The sequence below is a fragment of the Hibiscus syriacus genome, unplaced genomic scaffold (assembly GCF_006381635.1).
Source record: "Hibiscus syriacus cultivar Baekdansim isolate YM2019G1 unplaced genomic scaffold, ASM638163v2 tig00110462_pilon, whole genome shotgun sequence".
NCBI lineage: Eukaryota > Viridiplantae > Streptophyta > Magnoliopsida > Malvales > Malvaceae > Hibiscus > Hibiscus syriacus.
Genome location: NW_024062747.1, coordinates 2,668,795 through 2,688,494, shown reverse-complemented (window position 1 = coordinate 2,688,494; position 19,700 = coordinate 2,668,795). Strand labels below are relative to the sequence as shown.

The following is a 19,700-nucleotide window of genomic DNA, read 5'->3' as shown; positions in this document are numbered from 1 at the left end:
ATTTTCATATATTTTGTTTTTTTTGTTTTATTAAAAAAAAATATTTCATCCTTTAAAATTTTATAAATTTACTCTAAACTAAAACTATTCTTTCGTCTCTTCCTGGATGCCTACAAGTGCTGCAAGTCGCAACCAAGAGGAGGCAGTGAATTGACAGTGGCAGTGACTCCATGGAAGACCACGGATCCACGACACGTGTTTACTTTAAAATCTAAATTTTATTAAATTATTTATTTATTTCATTAATTTTATTTATCTTAAAATTTTATTTGTGTCTATCCGTATAAAAAAACTTATGTTTTTAATATATATGTATCACTCTGAAAAATATTTTTAAATTCGTCATTGTAAAAACCCCTAAGATTTAGAAGAAACAAGAAAGATGATGAAAAAGTACAAATGGCAACAACAAGATCATGATGATTCTCTACCATGCAAATTAATATTATTATAGTTATGGTATAGTAATTGCAGATGTTGTAAATACTATAATGTGATTTATTTTTTAAAAATAATTATATTTTTGTGTTATGGATGTGGGTTGTAATGTCACGATAATGTTAAAAATTATTATAACGTAACCATTATATTATAGAGAAAATAACCTCAGTGACAAAAATTGCATTATAATATACGATTTTAATCAACTTTTTTTGGATTTGCCAAAATGACCAACTAAATCGCAATGCGATCGATAATTCGCAACGCGATCTCCAGTATCGCAAATCAGTTTCCAGATTCGCAACGTAATTCTGACTATCGCATTGCGATTTTCCAAATTCGCGTTGCGATTTTCCTAATTCGCAATGCGAATACGTAAATCGCAATGCGAATCTGACTATCGCAATGCGATTTACATAGCGCCATTCGTATCCAACGCGTATTTTTTTTCAAATTCCAAACACGAATATATTAATATATCGAAACACTAAACCGTCCACAGTATATCCCGTAATCGTAACTCATAACCTAAAACCCTAAATCACAACTCAGTCTCATCTCCATCTCTCACTCTCTAAGATGACATCAATCCCCATCTCCGACGAAATCAGTCCCCATCTCCGACGATATCAGTCTCCATCTCCGGCGAAATCATTTACGGTCAGAAATGGAAAATCAACCAAATCAACCACTGATGGTTAGTTTTTTTAATTATTTTTATTTTGAAATTTTTGCATTATTATTAGATTTTTCATATTGAAATTGATGATAAGTTTACTGGTGTTTTCAATAATAGATTAACCATTTCACTTAGATTGCTTATTATATTCATTCGATTGTTGCCAATACTGCTAAACTGTTTAGTCTTTAACCCGGTGAAGTTAGTATTTGTCTTTATTTTGTCTTTTGGTTGAAGTAATGCAATCCATTCAAGTTTCTTTCAATTTTAGTATTTGAAACCGAGAATGACTATCGCAATGTGATTATGTCGTTGCGATTTTCATTTCGCGCTGCGATAGTCAAATTCGCGTTGCGATAGTCATTTTCGTGTTGCGATTTAAAGTTTCAGAAACTATTCTTCTTCTGCAAATTGAAACTTGAATGAATTGTATTACTTAAACCAAAAAACAAAGACAAATATTAAATTCACAGTGTTGCAAATTTAAGTTTGAAGAATAAACTACTACTCTTTATGTTTATTGTTCTTGTTATATCTTCACAGTGTAGTTTTTGGTATATCTAACTTGGTATGTTTATTGTTTTTGCAGAACTTTTATTCGGCTCAATTGACCTTAAGAAATAAAGTAAGCCTGGCCAAAACAATTGCGTCGAAGCTTTCACCTGCACAAAGAAAAATATTTGAGGATACTTGCTTCGGGCCATGGCTGAAAGTACAACATCCGGGTGGAGATGCTATGTTGACCCATCTGTTTCTTCAAACCATGACTAGCGATCTACCAGAGACTATACAACGTCGTGATGAAGAGATATGGTTTGATTTTCCACCGGCGTATACGTGTTTTGGGCGGGAGGAGTTTTGCTTAATCACCGGTCTACGCTTCGGACACGATGATGTAGATCGGTACACTAGACATATTACCCGCCTATCATGGTTTTCCCGGGTTTTTCTTGAGCTGTCGAATTTACACGTGGAAGACTTGACGAGATTATTGAATAAGAAAGATGGTTTTACTCGGATGGATGACGTCGATGTTGTCCGAGTATGCCTTCTAATACTTTTGCAAGCCGGCTTTTTAGGCAGAGAGGCCCGACAACCTATTCCTAATGATCTAATTAAATTGGTAGAGGACCTAAATGCATGGAATATGTTTTTGTGGGGTTCGTATCTATGGAAAGTTACATGGAATAAGTTGTCGTCTGCCTTTGATGATCAGAAAAGTTTGCGTGGCGATGGTTCCAAATACACTTTGTCAGGCTTTATTTGGGCCTTTAAGGCAATAATTTTTATATAATGTTTCCAAAATTATAATTAATTCTTTAACAATTACTAATGTTTGTTATTATATTGTTTGTAGATTTGGATATTTGAGTCCTTTCCCGCCATGCAGACATATGCATTAAAAACTTCTAATGATATTCCTAGGGTTATTTCCTGGAAGATGAAACGGTCCTTGCAGCAATGGGAAGATTTACTGTCGTATACTACAATAAATAATGTAAGTTAACACAAATACTACCATATGTTTATAAACAAGTTATTACTAGTACACGTTTAACTTTGTTTGAGCTTTTATATTGTTAGGAGGCCAACACTCCATTACAGAGGCTGACACCCACGGAAGCTGAGCTTGCCACAGATTGGTGGCAAGCTAGTAAGCGTTTTTTTGATGGCACGGATGATGAGCAGCCACCACTTCGAGAGCCATCACCTCACCCAGAGCCATCACCTGATCGACCCGAATATACACCTCCACAACGAGAGTCATCACCTATTCTGTCACATCATCAAGCCTCTTCTCCACCATCACCTCATGATAGGCGACTGACAAAGATGGCACGACGTTTATCTCCCTGTTCTCCACCTCCACCTCCACGGGATGAGTTAGGGGAGTTACGTAATGAGGTCAATGCCTTGAATGAGGAGGTCGGTACTTTATGCGATGACAATGGTGCATGGCGTGTTGAGGTGTCTACTTTACATGGTGAGGTAGTAGCTCTACGTGAGATTGTAGTATCGTTGCAGAATGAGGTTCATACTCTATGCAACGAGGTAAGTTTAATATTTTTCATATTTAACTTGATGATAAATTTACTCGTAATTTCACTTAGATTGCTTAGTAAATTCATTCGGTTGCTGCCAATACTGTTTAACTGTTTATTCTTTAACCCTGTGAAGTTAGTATTTGTTTTTGGTTATCTTTTGGTTGAAGTAATGCAATCCATTCAAGTTTCAATTTGCATAAGAAGAATAGTTTACTATCGCAATGCGAAAATGACTATCGCAATGAGAGAATCGCAATGCGAAATGAAAATTGCAACAACAAAATCGCAACGCGATAGTCATTTTCGCGTTGCGATAGTCATTTTCGCGCATTGCGATTCTCTCGTTGCGATAGTCAAATTCGCATTACGATAGTCATTTTCGCATTGCGATAGTCATTTTCACGTTGCGATAGTCATTTTCGCGTTGCAATTTTAAGTTTCAGATTCTATTCTTCTTCTGCAAATTGAAACTTGAATGAATTGCATTACTTCAACCAAAAGGCAAATACTAACTTCACAATGTTGAAAATTTAAGTTTCAAGAATAAACTACTACTCTTTATGTTGTCATTGAACCTGCACTAAACCTATATATTGTCCTTTTAAATGTTTATATAAGTGCTTACTTCTGGAATGTTATCTGATGCATTTTGTGAACAATGATATAATAATGACTTGGGAGAATACCGTGCAAGTTTGAAATATATTTGTCTTTGTTTTCACTGTTTAATATCATGTCTGTTTATTTGCTGATTTATGTATTAATTTATTTTTAGCGGCCCGCTAAGGTGGATGCTCTACGTCGGGTTTTTCTTGCAAGATGGAGTTCACGCATCAGACGGCGTGCACGTGCCATTACGTCTCCGTTCACCCCAATAGTGCAAAGAATCCGTAAGAAAAAGCTCGACTCACCTATCATCGTTCAAGAGGCCTCCCCTATCGTTCAAGAGGCCCCTATCATCCCTCAAGAGTCCCCTCCCACCGTTCAAGAGGCCACTGTCATCGTTGAAGAGGTCCCTCCCAACATTCTAGAGCCCGATTCACACGGCGTAATATATCGAATTATTGAGAAGCCCCCTCACGTGCCGGACATGATGGATGACTGTTGGCTTTCGTATAAGTTACCGGCCAGTACCATTCCGGCATATGAAGTGGAGAGGAAACAACTTCCGGAAATAATTCTGGATAATACCCTTTGGGCTAAGACCACAGTTGATTTTTATCTACATGAGCGGAGCCAAGGGTGTTACGCTAACATATACAAACTCAACGATGATATGCATTTGTTGATTGAACAGTCTTGGTGGGGTGTATTATTAGGGGTTGAAGACAACGGCTATTTCGATGGGGGTAAGTCTTATATTTCTTCTTATATTTCAGTTTGATTAATTTTTTAAAAAAATTTATGTAATTCACTAATATATGTCTTTTTTTTGTAAAACAGCATATTGATGCATGGGTGACACGTCTTCTAATTGTAAGGAAATTGAAGAAAAATATAAAAAAAACGCGATATACAATTATGCCGACGTCTTTTCACGTAGTTCACTTGAAGAATCAACGACATGAATCATATGTGTTGGCTAATGGACAAGCTAAACTTTATCCTGCATGGTGGGAGGTCGATAAGGTTAGTATTTATTTGTTTAAATATTTTAAAGGTGTTCATAAATAAGTGCGCAATTTGAATTATTATATTTCGATGCAGGTGTTTATCCCTGTTTTGAAACGTACTCATTGGCTTCTCGTTGAGCTTCAGCTCTCATCCCTAAAGACAATAGTATATGACAGCATGATAAATTACATATCATTGTCTGATTTGAGAGATATTATTAAGGGATGGAGCTCTCATTTGGCTAAATTCTTGGATGCAATTAATTATTGGACTAATTCTGGAAACAAGAAGCCAAAGAAATTCAATGTTACAGTTATCAGAGACGAGACCGCGCCACAACAAACGAAGGAAGCCAGAGGGGATTTTGATCCTCTCGTATACATGTTCTTGGAGCGTTTGACGACAGGGAAGTACACAGTTTCTACCTCCCACCGATAGAGATAGAGGTGCAGTAGGCTTGTGGTTTAGCATTTTATGGCTAGAACGATATATGCGAGACGCTGCCTACCTGCATCCGCGTTATGAAAGTGTCCATAAACAATTTGTAAGTCAAATGCAAGTGTTGTTAAACATATATACTCTTTTTGGTTTGAAAATGTTTGGTTAAGTAGCTAGAATTCAATAATTTGTTGTTTGTAGGTTTTAGATGTGTAGAAAGTGTTGTTGATTCAATGTTTGGTTTCTGCAGGTTAATCCTGAAGTGAGATGCGTGAAATGGATGTATGGGTGCAAAAGTTGATTCAATAATTGATGAGGAAATAATTCTTATTATTATTTTTTGATTGTTTAATTGATTTGTAAAAGATGATTTGTAAATGTTGATTTGTTTAATTGATGTGTACATAATTATTATTTGTGCTTGTTTAATTGATTGAAATGTAATAGTTGATTTGTTGATTTCAATATGCATTATGTTGAATGCAAAACAGACTATCGCAACGCGAAAATGACTATCGCAACGAGAAAATCGCAATGCGAAATGAAAATCGCAATGCGAAAATGAAAATCGCAACGCGAAACTAAATTCGCGTTGCGATAGTCATTTCCGCGTTGCGATAGTCAATTTCGCGTTGCGATAGTCATTTCCGTGTTGCGATAGTCATATTCGCGTTGCGATTTCCACGTTGCGATAGTCAAATGAATGTCTAATAAGTGATAACAACTGAACATATCATAGCAATGTTCAAACTCAAGTTACTAATACATGCCTAACTGAAAATGTTAAAAGTTCACACATAATATACACATAATACAATGTTTGCATTTAAAAAATCACCTAAGTTAACAGTCCCAAAAGGTGAAGCCTAAATCCACTTAGGGGCTCTAAATTCAATTTAGTTGCTTGGTGATGAAATTGTGGTGGAACCATTAAATTTTGAGCACCATAAACTGGGGTTGAAAAACTTAGTTGATTACTACCCGCTACTGACCCAACTTCACTACTTCTAGGTTCAACAACATACAATGTAACATCATCACTTGAAACACTAATGTAAGCAATGAATCGTTCAACATCTTCATTGTCGGTTAACAAATAAACTTTATCATTTCTCTGATAAGATAGCCTAAATCCACTTAGGGGCTCTAAATTCAATTTATTTGCAACACGTAACATTAGAGTTTCATAAGTTAACTTTTTTAATGACAGTTTTAGTTGAAGATTCATGGGTAAAGGCATATATTTGTAAAACACCATGAGCATTCTCTCATGACCCTCCAAAACACAAATCTATCCAAACATGATCAATATTAGATGATTTCATTATTGTAAATTAATTTACTAAACAAACGAGATACGAAACTAAAACTTGTTGCCGGATGGGGAAGGATGTCGTTGGATATAGGAACGGATGTCGCCGGAGAGAGTGATAGATGGAGATGAAATGAGTTGCGATTTAGGGATTTAGGTTATGAGTTGTTGCTGCTGCGTAGTTATATACCAAAAATATTTGTGTTGCGAAACTAAAACCTGTTGCGAATTCAGAAATCGAGTTGCGAATTTGAAATTCAGTATTGCGATAGTCAGAATCGCGTTGCGATAGTCATAATCTCCTTACGATAGTCAGAATCTCGTTGTGATAGTCAGATTCGCGTTGCAATTTACGTATTCGCATTGCGATTTACGTATTCGCATTGCGATGTACGTATTCGCATTGCGATTTACGTATTCGCATTGCGAATTAGGAAAATCGCAACGCGAATTTGGAAAATCGCAACGCGAATTTGGAAAATCGCAATGTGATAGTTAGAATCGTGTTGCGAATCTAGAAACTGATTTGCGATACCGGAGATTGCGTTGCGAATTATCGATCGCATTGCGATTTAGTTGGTCATTTTGACAAATCCAAAAAAAATTAATTAAAATCATATATTATAAGACATTGTTGGTCACTGAAATTATTTTCTCTATATTATATTCTCTATATTATATTACGAACGCAATTTAATATTATTACACCCCTGTATAAGGTGCATGCACTGTAAAAAGGAGAAACTTTTTGTATGGATTAACGTACCTTTACAGTTTACAGGGACTAATGCAAGACAGACAGCCTTGTTTGTCGTGTAACACAACGAGGAAATTTGTAACAGAACCAGTTGGTATGAAAACATCGCACGTTCATTTTTCTTGTCAAACAGTGTCAAAGCTTTCTGTATGTAGTTCTTAGGTTTTATGTTTTACGTACGTACAGTCACAACTATTAATTTCTTTACCAAGATTCGAGTTGCCCTAAGACTTAGGTTTTTATCACTCATTGTCGATTCTAGCTAGTTTCTTATAGCAATAGTTTCTTATGTTCTATATTGTTTGTAAAAATGTCTTCCGACATATGGATTCATCAATGAAAACTTTAAATTATTATATAATTTAAATATTTTTTATATTTTTTATTGATAATATATTTTTATTATTTAAATTTTTATAAATTAATCTTCTTAATATAAAATCATACATTTATTTATGTCTTTGAAAATGTATCATTTATATATATATATATATATATATATATATATATATATACAAAGAAAAAAAATCTGACCCATAAACCGAAAAGGCCAATGCTACCTATCTGATTCAATTATATATTTTCTATTAATAACTTTATCTTAATATTAATGAGTGATGAGTATCATCTGATTATTGCACATCATTTGCAAAAGAAAGAATGAAATCATCATTCTCTAACAGAAAACATTGCTCATCATTCTCTGTTAATTCATAAATGAAGAGATAGGTCAAGCTTTTGATCTTTCTCCTTATGATCAGCCCTTCCGACGCCTTGATTATCATCTTCCGCCAATGCTAGTTGCTGAGTACTGAAGTCTCCATTGCACCTTACGCTCCTTTGCCAATTGAAGCAACTTTGCTCCTCATCATCTTCATGATGGTGGTAATAACAGTTGCTATTCTCGCCATAAAACCCAGCATTATTACTAAATCTGTCCGCACCATTCGACCCGAAACCGTCGGATAAATGATGATGATGATTCGGGAAAGAACGGAAGTTGGCAGCATGAGCTGTTATATACATCGGAGGGTGTAAGAAGCTCAAATGGTTGCTCGCAGCAGCCATAAACAATCGGCAACGTCGGTGAAGATGACAAAATGCCGATCGGTCTATATTCGGATGCCCTTTTAGCGCTTCGTGCAGCAGTTCTTTCTCTCTTGTGAGCATTTTGATGGCCTCCCAATGCTTGAGAACTGTAAAACTTTCTCGAACAAAATAAACAAGGGAAAAGCCTTGTTATCCCATCTTCCATATCTGTGTACAGATTACCAGTTTTCATGCAGAATACAACAAAACAAGACGGAAATGGCTGAAAAGAAAAGGAAAAAGAAAAACTTTGAAGCAGTACTGTTAGAGGAACTTAGCATCCGGTGGGTGATGATAAAAGAAAAAAAAAATAGTGGGGATTTCAGAAGCTGTGTAAGAGTTGGAAAACGTGAAGAGTTCTGAACATAATATAATAATTAAATGGAGATTGGAGAGTGTAGTGTATGGGCATTGGAGCAGAGAGATAAAGAGATAAGTGGATGGAACCATTCTCCAATACGTTTGTGCATGCTGAACCGGAGAAGAAATGTTTTTTTTTTAAATGTATGGGATTTGGAGAATGGGAAAGAAATTATGCCATCAATGGAAGTCAGAGTGTATCAACCACTTGTGCTGATTGCTGCGTTCTCCACCGCTGATTCCATGCAATGTGTCGCTTTTCAGCCATTTCCCTTTGCATTATGTGGAGATATTGGAGAAGTGCTCTTCCACTCGTCCTTGTGTTTGCTTCACATATACATGATCAAGGTATACATTTTTAAGGTTATATTAAAATCTTATAAATATAAAATTAATTTATTAATACAAAATATAAATAGTATTTAAATTATATAAAAAATTTATCTCAATCATCCCTAGATACAACATTAGTCACTTGTTTTTCTCTTTGTAAATAAAACAGGCCCACAAACCAACGAACTTCAAATTCCCCGACCCAGTACCGAAACAATTATAGGCCGCTAATAATAAACTCGGGCTGGTTTGGCGGTCAGTCAGTCTTAAAATATTTTCAAAAATCAGGGGAGACAAAAAAATTAAAATACAATTTTTTAATATAAAATTAAAAAATTGATAGAAATGGATTGCATTTAAAAAAATTATTAAGAGTGTAGTTTTTAAGGTCGAAAAAATAATATTTTATATTAAAATATAAAATATTATATTTTTATAATATTTTTTATTACAATCGAAAATGTTATAAATTTGTATAATTTTTCCAACTATAAATATAAACCCTTATAGTATAATTTTTTAATTACAACAAAAAATATTATAAATTTATATATTTTTAAATTAAAAATCACCTTAGATTAATTTTAAATTAAACTGTAGTAGAACATAATTCCGAGAAAGGAGTTTGCATGTTGGTAAGTGACCGAGGAGGAGGGATAGGAAGGATGACACGTCATTCTCGGGGGACCTCATCAAATTTCAACACAGAGGAGGCGGTTGTATCCGATGATTTCCCCGCCCGTCTCCTCTCATTTTCTTAAACCTTCTTTATTCACACATATAAATATAAATAAATCTAAACAAAATCGTTAAAATTTGATGAGGGGGAAGGGGTTTGCTGTTTAAGTTTATTTATTCAAATCAATTATTTGTGGTCTTAATTTTCTACGGTGCTTCTACCATCCCGAAGCAATCTCACCTTCCCTTTTAGAGATCGGATAATTTTCAGTTCCCAAATTCCGTGTTTATTCTTGTAAATCCTCCCTTTTTCCGTATATTTAATCCTTGTTGTCTGATTTGTTTCATGATTTTTTTTTATTCACGGATTGATCTGTGTTATTATTCGCCAGTGAGGTGCTTTTTTTTTTTACTGAATGCAATCTGTACATTGATGATGATTGGTTTGTTTACCATGATAGATGAGGAATCTTTTAGGGGTTAGGTTTTGGATAAATTGGTGGGAAGGATTGGTATTTTAGATGAGCTGTGGTATGTGAGTTTTTTTTATGAGGTTTGGATGAACTTGTTTTTTTTCCTTTTTTTAGAAAGCAACTTGTATATCTCTGTGTCTGTGTTTTATATTCTGTTTTTATTTAAAAGTTGCCTAAGAGATTCCTATTTTTATGTGGGTTAATTGGTTAGATTGAAAATAGTATCTGAGCATAAATCTTAGCTACACTGTAGATGTTTAATTCGAAATTCAGCTTTGAAAAGGTTTTATTTGCTGTGTTTATAGGAAGCAGACTAAAGCAGTTTTGCATAAATGAAAAAAATTTGGTTGTTTGAATTGATGACTGTTATATAAAATTGCAGTCTCATAAGTTTACCCTCAAGTAACTGGGAATTTAGTCTCATTGAGCATAAAAAGTTTGTGAGGAAGTGTTGTTGCATTGATGGTTCAACCAACCGTTACAATCTTTATCTCTAAACTGTTTGGATGTTTATATGCATTTTTGTTCTCTCCGTTGGTAGTTGGTAGAAATTTTATATTTGGATACATATTTATTTGACAATCTTTTTCTGCTTTTTTTTTGGGGTCTGGCTGCAGGTGTGTTGGTCTTATGGTTCATGAATAAATTCTTAGTTTTTGAATTGAGGATTCTGTTTGAGCTTTGGATCTTTGCATCACGCTTTGCTTGTGAATTGTGATTTTCTTTGTAAAAGTTAACAAGTAAGAATTCTGTAGTTTTCAGTTGGTAGCACATAGAGACACAGAAAGCTGCAGTAGGAAACTTATTTAAAGTTCAGCCTCGTGGTAAGTTTATGTTCAGTTAAATGATCAATTGCTTTCCTTATGTTATAAAAATATTGATGGTGCTTGTCATGTCACTCATTTAACAGACTGGCTTATGTTTCCCATGCCCACATTGATGTTGTTTATAATTCGTAGACAAAACATCTGTGGTTCTTCTTGCATTTACCTTATTTTTATATATTTGTATGTGACGAAATTGGAGAAGTAACATTTTGAAGTTTGAACATCAAAATATTATTTCTACAGACTACTGAATATGGTTAAGTTCTCCTATGTTTTGACTTGCAAAACTAGGAGAAATTTAGGGAACTTTGTTCAAGATTTTAGTAGGTTTCCATTTTTACCAAGCTGACTAGTGTTAGTGAAGATCTAGGAAATGTTTTGGCTTGTTGTTCTTATATAGCCTATGTCAAGATGGATAGTAGGTATCTGAACCCTCCTTTCTGGTCTTAGTTTTAGACTTGTGACTGTGAGTTTGAGGAGTATATCGGTTATGAGTTACAATTAATTTCCAAAATTAGTCCAAGAAAAACAGTGAGTTCTGATTGTAGGATTTATCTTGTTAGCTTGTCACCCGTTAAATGATTGTTGATAACATATCAATGGGGACCTTTAGAAAATGGAAGATGGTTGCTTCCCCCCCCCCCCTCTTTCACTGTCACATGATTCTACATTTCCACCTTCATTATTTTCTCTAGCCACAGAAAAGGGTTTGACGGAGAAGGTTGGACATGCTTTATCCAAGTACAGTTTCTTTCTTAATTGTTGCTCTAACATTCAGCATGTTTTGTACTATTGCTTCTGGGAGTAGGTTATTTCAAGGGGAATTGTTAAACAATTTATCAAGTTTATTTTGGTCTGCTATGTAGTGATTTCATATCAAGTTATGAAGTGAAATAAAAAAAAAACTTACCAAATCTATTGTGGTTTGCATAACTTTTCCATTTCAATAGATTTATAGGTGTTCGGCAAATTGTAAAGAGCAAAGGAGTTGTGAAATTTACTGTTGTTTGCTTACAGTTTCCTTTTATATAGGTATAGCTTTTATCAAATGTGAAGAGAAATGTTAATAAAATCACATTAATAAAAATGAAATGAACATTTTGTCCCCCTCCCAAAAAAAATTGAAATAATAACCTGGAGTGTCATTCATGTCCTCAACATTTGCTACAATTAGTGGCATTCGGTAAGATATATTTTCTCTATTATCTGGCCAAAGGATAAGATACACATTCACTAGACAGTAAATCTGGCAACATAAACAAATAGCTAAAATAGTTTATACCAGATTCTTCCATTAGGCCGCATTTTTATCCTTGTGGGCCAAAGATTTTTTTACAGGGTATTTCTTTTTACTAATATCTGAACTAGTATTGGTGGTTGATCCCTAGAAGATTATATGGTACAGGCTTTAGAGTTTTGAAATGAATATTAGCTCTGCATCAGCATGCTTGGTCATTGTTAGTGTGCTTGTGTGAATGGGATAAGAATTGAGGCTGCAGAAGCAGCTGGCAAGGAAGTTAGAGAGTTTTCATTTGTTTCCCTTCCTGCACCATCTATTTTCTAGAAAGAAAGAAATTGGGATTTGTGGAAGTTGACGTGCTATACCGAATCTTTTGCTCGTCTTTCTTTTTCTCTAATCTTGGGTGTATCTGGCTGGTTGCTGCATTTTCAATTATGTTAATTGATGCCATTTTTCCCGTCTCATTTTACTATCCAATAATTACTTAGGTGGAAACTTTTGAAAATGCACTTTGCATGGTGCTAATTGTTGTTTATAGTGTTCACTATGTGGTTTATGCTTTGATTGATGGACTATTTTCTCATTACCTGATGAGTTCAATATGTTGAGTAACTTTATACAGCATGTGCAAGATGGCTAGGGTTAAACGAAGAGAAAATGTTGATTTGGATGCCCAGGCTTTCCATAAAGAACTGGATGAAGTCTCATGTCCAATCTGCATGGAACATCCGCATAATGCTGTTCTCCTCTTGTGCAGCTCGCATGAGAAGGGTTGCAGATCATACATCTGTGATACAAGTTACAGGCATTCAAATTGCTTAGACCGGTTTAAGAAGTTAAGGGATATTCTTATAAGAGTCCAGTATTACCTCATCCCAGGCCCATAAACCCACTGAATTCTATTACTTCTGATATGAACTTGAGAACAGAGTTTATTGAAGGTAGTTGAAGTCAAAATCTCAATGAAATAAATATCGATTCAGAAGGAGAAGGCATTGTAGATACAGGGGAATCTTTTCGGAGAAGAGTTGAATTTGAAGAAGTAGATGCAGGGAATACATCAATCTCTAGTTTGAAATGCCCTTTCTGTGGAGGGAAAATACTCGGCTGGGAGGTTGTGGAAGAGGGCAGAAGACACCTAAATTTGAAGAAGAGAACTTGTTCCAAGGAATCTTGCTCCTACAGTGGGAATTACGGGGAGTTGCGTCGGCATGCCAGAAGAGTTCATCCAATAACACGACCTTCGGATATTGACCCGTCCAGAGAATGAGCCTGGTGCTGCCTTGAGCACCAAAGAGGATACGATGACACCGTAAGTGCTATTCGATCTGCCATGCCAGGTGCTGTTGTGGTTGGAGACTATGTCATCGAGGATGGAGATAGGTTGGCTGGTGAAAGGGAGAACGGCACAGGTGAAGTGAGTACACCATGGTGGACTACTTTCTTTTTGTTTCAGATGATTGGTTCAGTTGATGGTGCTGGTGAACCCAGAGCAAGGTCCTGAGTATGTTCAAGGAATCGACACCCCGGAGGAGCTTTATCTGAACGTAGGTTCCTCTGGGGTGAGAATCTCTTGGGGCTGCAAGATGAGGACAACAACGATGATGTACACATATTAAGCGATGTAGGTAATGATGCATTTCCGGTCCCAAGAAGGCGTAGGCGTCTGATGCAGCCAAGGTCAGATGAAGATCAGTCATGAAAAAGGAGACAGATACTTTTGGGCCGGTAAACCCCAGTTTCTTGACACGACTTCATATGTGGAATTGATTTCAGATTGCTTTTCTTAACATTGATGTCCCATTGTTGTGTGCATAATAACAGTTTTGCTGGTTTCAGAAGTTATCGGCTAACTGGCTTTCGGGACGAGTAGAACTTTATATTATGCTTACAATGTACTGAAACTCTTGTGTCAGTGTCCCGTATATCTGATTAAGATCAATATTGTACCGGTCTTTGTTCATCGTTTTTCATTTTGCTTTTACTTTTGTTTTTTTTTTTTGGGGTTGGGGGGGGTGCATAATTTTAAATTATTAACAGGTTAATATTTGATGTATTGATGAGAAAAAAATTACATATTTGATATTATTGATAATGGCCAGTTCGTTTATTCTTTGCCGAAAATCAGATTAAAAGTGAGACGTCTCATACTTTATGAATTGGAAGTGAAAAATGTATATTTTAATTAAATTGATGACAAAGGTCCAATAAACAATCAACAGATTAAGACATAAAATTAACAGTTATAAAACATCATCATAATGTTATAAGATAGCTATTATATTTAATATTTTTTATAAAATAATTATTGATTTGTTATTATATTATAATTATTAAAAATTTAATAATTAAAATAGTCATTTAAACATAATTTATTCCTTTTAAGGTACTTTACTCGAAAACTAATTGAAACGGATTCTATTTGTTGGAATTTTACACTGGATGGTACTTGCTCACTCCAATTAGCTTATAATTTAGCTGCGGAGCCGCCTCTACTAATTCGAATAGGAATTGGATATGAAACAAAAGTAATTAAACAAACTTGTCCCAGATTAAATGAAGATGATGAAAGTATTTGTCATCATCTTCGCCAATGTCTTGACAGCAGGAGATTTTGGGATCAAATAACAAATTCTTACTGCTGTTACTGCTTCTTTTAATTCTGATTTTAGTGACCGGACTCTCTCTCTAATGTCAAATCTCTTGTTATCTCAAACTGTCATAAAATTCCCTGGTATATTATCTTTATTCATCTTCTTGTGGCAAGTATGAATAAATCACAGCTTATACAAGGAGAGTTTTATGATTGGATGAGCGAACCGAGTCGATGATCGGGAAGTTTTTGAGTTCGTTTGGAAGGTTGCAGGCGGAGCAACAAAAAACAAGCGATGGAGTTGCAGGCCATTGTGGTGTGGTGTTGCAGCTAATCCTTGTTAAGTTCATTATTTATGTGGTGGGGCAATTTGCCCCTCTTCAATCACCAGTTTTGCCATTTGAAGCTTTTATTGAATAGTTTCTTGCTAATAATGCGTACAGGTGAATCCTCAGTGGAAAGGTTTTTATGACTTGAATGCATCTCTAGCTTTTGTTTCTGATATTGCAGGCTATGTTTTCTTTGCTTTCTTCATGAAATGGCCATAATAAAGCCCACATTCTGCGATACTGCTGCAGTTTACTGTCTGAGATAAATACTGATAAAATTCAAAATTCATTAAACATGGTACCTAAAATCATGTCCACAGGAAGAAACGTTTGAAAGTGCCAAAAAGTAAATATTGGGTGAGAGAGGCTCGAACTCTCGACCTCAGGATTGCTCAGATAGCTATGAGACCTACGCGCTAGCCAACTGCGCCACCACCCCCATGATGTCTACACAACTATCATAAATATATCAGATCAAAATTTTACAACTTACAACAAAGGATGTTAAAAAGCCACCACCAACATTCTCAGATATATTTATATATATTTCAAAACACAACTAGAAAATAAAAGGTCTGTTGTCTTTAATTTCCCTTCAAAAAGATTATATTAACATTAGTTGTTACCCTCGCTAATGGAGTCTATCTATCATAAGGCATTTTGTCAAGATAATCATCTAAATGATAAAATAGTGTTTTGGTATGTATAAAGGAGACCAAACAATCTCTATAAAGCCACTTCTTATATCAGTAAATGCACTGGCTTTAAGAATTCAAAGGAGAAACGACCCATTCAAAGAATTAAATTTTTGGCTTAAGGGTATTTTGTCCATCTAGTCAACTCAATTTATCAATTTCGCCCTATTGTATTTTCGCATCAATTTAACTTTCGAAGTTGTTTAATTGCATCAAATTATACCGTTGACCATTTTGACTAACGGGACTGTTAGTTTCTACTTATGTGGACGCCAATTGTTTCCATGTCATCCAATATTACTAACGTGGCTTAATGATAATGTGTCATTTATTAAAAATAAAAAATATTTTAAATATTAGAACCACAAATTTTTGACCCGTTACAAGCTATAACCCGACCCATTAACATTTCAGGCCTCGAGAGTAAACTGGACACAATCAATTTGTTAATCCCACCCAATCGATGGTTCAATGACCTACAACCGAATATCCATCCACTTAAACTATTGGTAAACCACCACTAAACTAGTGGATGTAGCAGGCAATTGATGACATACTCAGCAACAGTCATGACCTTGACCGACGACGACAGTGGCAACCATAGTTGCCCTTATCTTTCACGTGGCAACTTGTAAAGGTAACAATCCCAAAATCAATACCATTTGAAACAAGAAGAAGATAAATAGAAAGGTCGACGGGGTGAGTTTGTTCCGACGATCTAGACGTCGTTTGGAAGATCCATGCGGTGGAAAGGATGGAATGGCAATGAGGAGCAACATAATGTGAATATGACTCCATTGGACTATTGCTGGCGACAAAGGAAGTCTTTTGTTTCGAGAAAATCAATTGGCTTTTGTTAGATCTACGATGATCGACGATGTATTCGAGTGATCAAAGGTTGGATCCATGACGAGGAGCACGAGGCGATTTTGATGATGTAATTTAGGTCCCGATAGTCGGCAACGACAGCTGATGCGGTGGTCACTGACGATCAAAACTGACCGATGGAGAACCATACTTGAGAGTGGAGAGCACGAGTGTAAGGCTTAGAGAAAGAAAGAAAGTGAAAAAAATATGGGGGAGGAAACTTAAAATGGTTATACATATTTACTTTCATAACTACATAGTTTTGGGGTAGTAAAAGAAAGAAAAGGAGAAATCATAACTTGAGTTCTCTAACTAAGGACGAAATTGATAAATTTAGTTTACTACAAGGATAAAAATTACCCTTAAGTCATATATATATTTTGATTAATATGTGGTATTTACAAGGTAGTATATATTCAAAGACTTTAAATCATTTGACATTAAACGTTCATATTCCTACATACATGATACTCAAATATAAGACCTTAAATAATAATAATAATTTTTTAATGACCGAAGCCACTTAATTGGTGAAATGTTTAATTAACTTTAAAGTGTATAACTTTTAAATAAGCTTTCATATCTATAACCTCTAATCAATTCACGTGTAAGAAGAACGTTGTATGCAATTAATGCATCTAACATACATAATTATAGTTTGAAGAAAATAATTAATAGAAGTAAAGGTGTAAATTTTTAATCAATTATCTCTTTTTTATTTCTTTTAGTAGGTGTTCATTTTTCGGTTTTGACCAAATTAATCGACCGAATCGAATTAGTTCGGTTAATTTGGTTGGCCACCGAATTAGTTCGGTTAGGAAACGATTAATAATTTTTTTAGAATTTGGTTAACGGTTAATTCGGTTCGAAATCGGTTAATTAACCGAATTAACCAAAATTAAATTTTAAATATTATATATATTATATATAACATATGAGTTTAGCCCAAACTATTTAAAACCCAATTAATAATTTAAGATCTAATAACTTTTAAACCTAAATCAATATTAATTAATTAAAAAATCCATATAAATTTTATTTTATAATTATATTATTTAAATTAATTGTAAATTGTTTTTTAATTAAAAAATATTCAATTTTTATATAATTTAGAAAAATTTTAAAAATTTTGGTTAATTCAAAAATTAACCGAAATTTATTTGGTACGGTTAATATTTTTAAAAAAAAATCAGTTCAGTTAACGGTTAAAGAAAAAAAAGTTCAATTAATAGTAATTCGATTCGGTCGACTACCGTTTTAACTGAATGAACACCCCTACTTTTTAGATAAAAAATATAAATATAAAAAACTAGTAGAATTTACATAAAAGATTATTATAACCGTTTCAATATTACTAATTTAACTAAGGACAAAATTACAAATAAACAAATCATCAATCACGTGAATGATAGAAAAGAGAAAAGAGTAGAATAAACAAAGGAAATAAATAAATTGAACAAATGTCGCTTTTATTCATCACCAAAGCTAAGCCAATAACAAAACCAACAAAGAAAAATAACTAGAAACGTTTTTCGAATTATTCTAGGAAGAAAAAAACTCATTTAAGTTCTTTGATGAGTTTCTCAGCTTGTGCCTTGTCTGGAAGTGACGGGATGGCTCCCTTTTGAGTTGTGGAAATTGCTCCACAAGCATTGGCAAACAGCAGTGCATCCTTCAGCTTCTGTTCATTCTGTTTACCAGAAGGGAAAAAAAAACTTTAAAGTTATAAAAATAAAAAAATATGGAATTACATATAGGCAAGTATGTGTACATCGAAGATGTTTGGATCATTAGCTACAGATAGTAGAAATGAACCACAAAAGAGTCTCCAGCTCCAGTGGTGTCAACGGTTTTCACTTGGAAACCATTCACCTTTCCTTTGAATTTCTGCATTAATTTGAACACGGATTCATTAGTTATTTTTCAGAAATTAAAATTATCATTTATGAAATACATAGTATATAAATTATACCTTAGTATAATATCTGCAACCATTTGGTCCATCAGTCACAATAAGCAACTTAAAGTTATCGTTCCATAAAGTCATAACGACATCATCCTTTTGAGGATCTCCTTTGGTAAGAAATTCAACCTCATCGTCACTTACCTGATATTAAAAACATCAATTTTATTAAATATCCCTCTATAATAATAATTCATACACTGTATCAATTACCTTCACGAAATCAGCTTCATTCCATATGCTCTTGATTCCATCTCTAGCAGCCTCATGGGATGGCCACAAAGGCAAGCGGACATTAGGGTCATAAGAAAGCAAAACGCCGGCCTGCTTAGCGGCTTTCATGGCTGCCAAGTGAGCCGATTTGCATGGCTCCGATATCAGACTTATGGATCCGTAATGGAAAATCCTGGCTTGCTTGATGAGATCTAATTTTAACTCCGACTCTTTCAACAACATGTCGGCACTAGGGTTCCGATAGAACATGAATTCCCTTTGTCCATCGGTCATGAGCGTAACGAATGCTAATGCAGTCCTTGCATCTTTGTCGAAGCAAATTCCTTCGTTGTTCACTCCATCTTCTTCAACAAATTCGCCAACATGTGACCAAATTCATCGTCTCCGACCTTACAATAACAATTCACACGGTCATCAATTGAATTTGCATGAAAAAAAAACAAAACAAAACAATCTTATTAATAATTGAACAACAATTAGATTAATTCAAAACCTGCCAATGAAAGCAGCATTGCCGCCGAGCTTAGCGATGGCACATGCAACATTAGCGGGTGCACCACCGGGAGCTTTGATGAAACCGTATGAATCGGCCAAAGAAACACCGGCAACGTCAGGCACGAAATCAATAAGCATCTCGCCGAACGAGACGATCATAGGACTCTTTGTTGAATTGTTGTTGTTCATCTTTAATGCTAATCTCAAGTTTCAATCTCCGTTTGATGTTGAAATTTTA

General features: G+C 34.8%; 1 long non-coding RNA gene, 1 other non-coding gene and 3 pseudogenes across 2 annotated transcripts; 2 read left to right on the top strand and 3 right to left on the bottom strand.

The window, feature by feature from the left end:
* Positions 1-7,997: 7,997 nt before the first annotated feature.
* Positions 7,998-9,003, bottom strand: LOC120126867 (annotated as a pseudogene).
* A 759-nt stretch (positions 9,004-9,762) lies between these two features.
* LOC120127107 lies at positions 9,763-13,016 on the top strand. Its single transcript, XR_005516505.1, has 3 exons — positions 9,763-10,041; positions 10,837-11,043; positions 12,909-13,016. It is a non-coding gene; the product is annotated as an uncharacterized LOC120127107 (long non-coding RNA).
* A 5-nt stretch (positions 13,017-13,021) lies between these two features.
* LOC120126865 lies at positions 13,022-14,224 on the top strand (annotated as a pseudogene).
* A 1,337-nt stretch (positions 14,225-15,561) lies between these two features.
* On the bottom strand, positions 15,562-15,647 carry TRNAM-CAU. The gene is given in 2 exon segments: positions 15,562-15,597; positions 15,610-15,647. It is a non-coding gene; the product is annotated as a tRNA-Met (tRNA).
* A 2,173-nt stretch (positions 15,648-17,820) lies between these two features.
* On the bottom strand, positions 17,821-19,321 carry LOC120127103 (annotated as a pseudogene).
* Between the last annotated feature and the right edge of the window lie 379 nt (positions 19,322-19,700).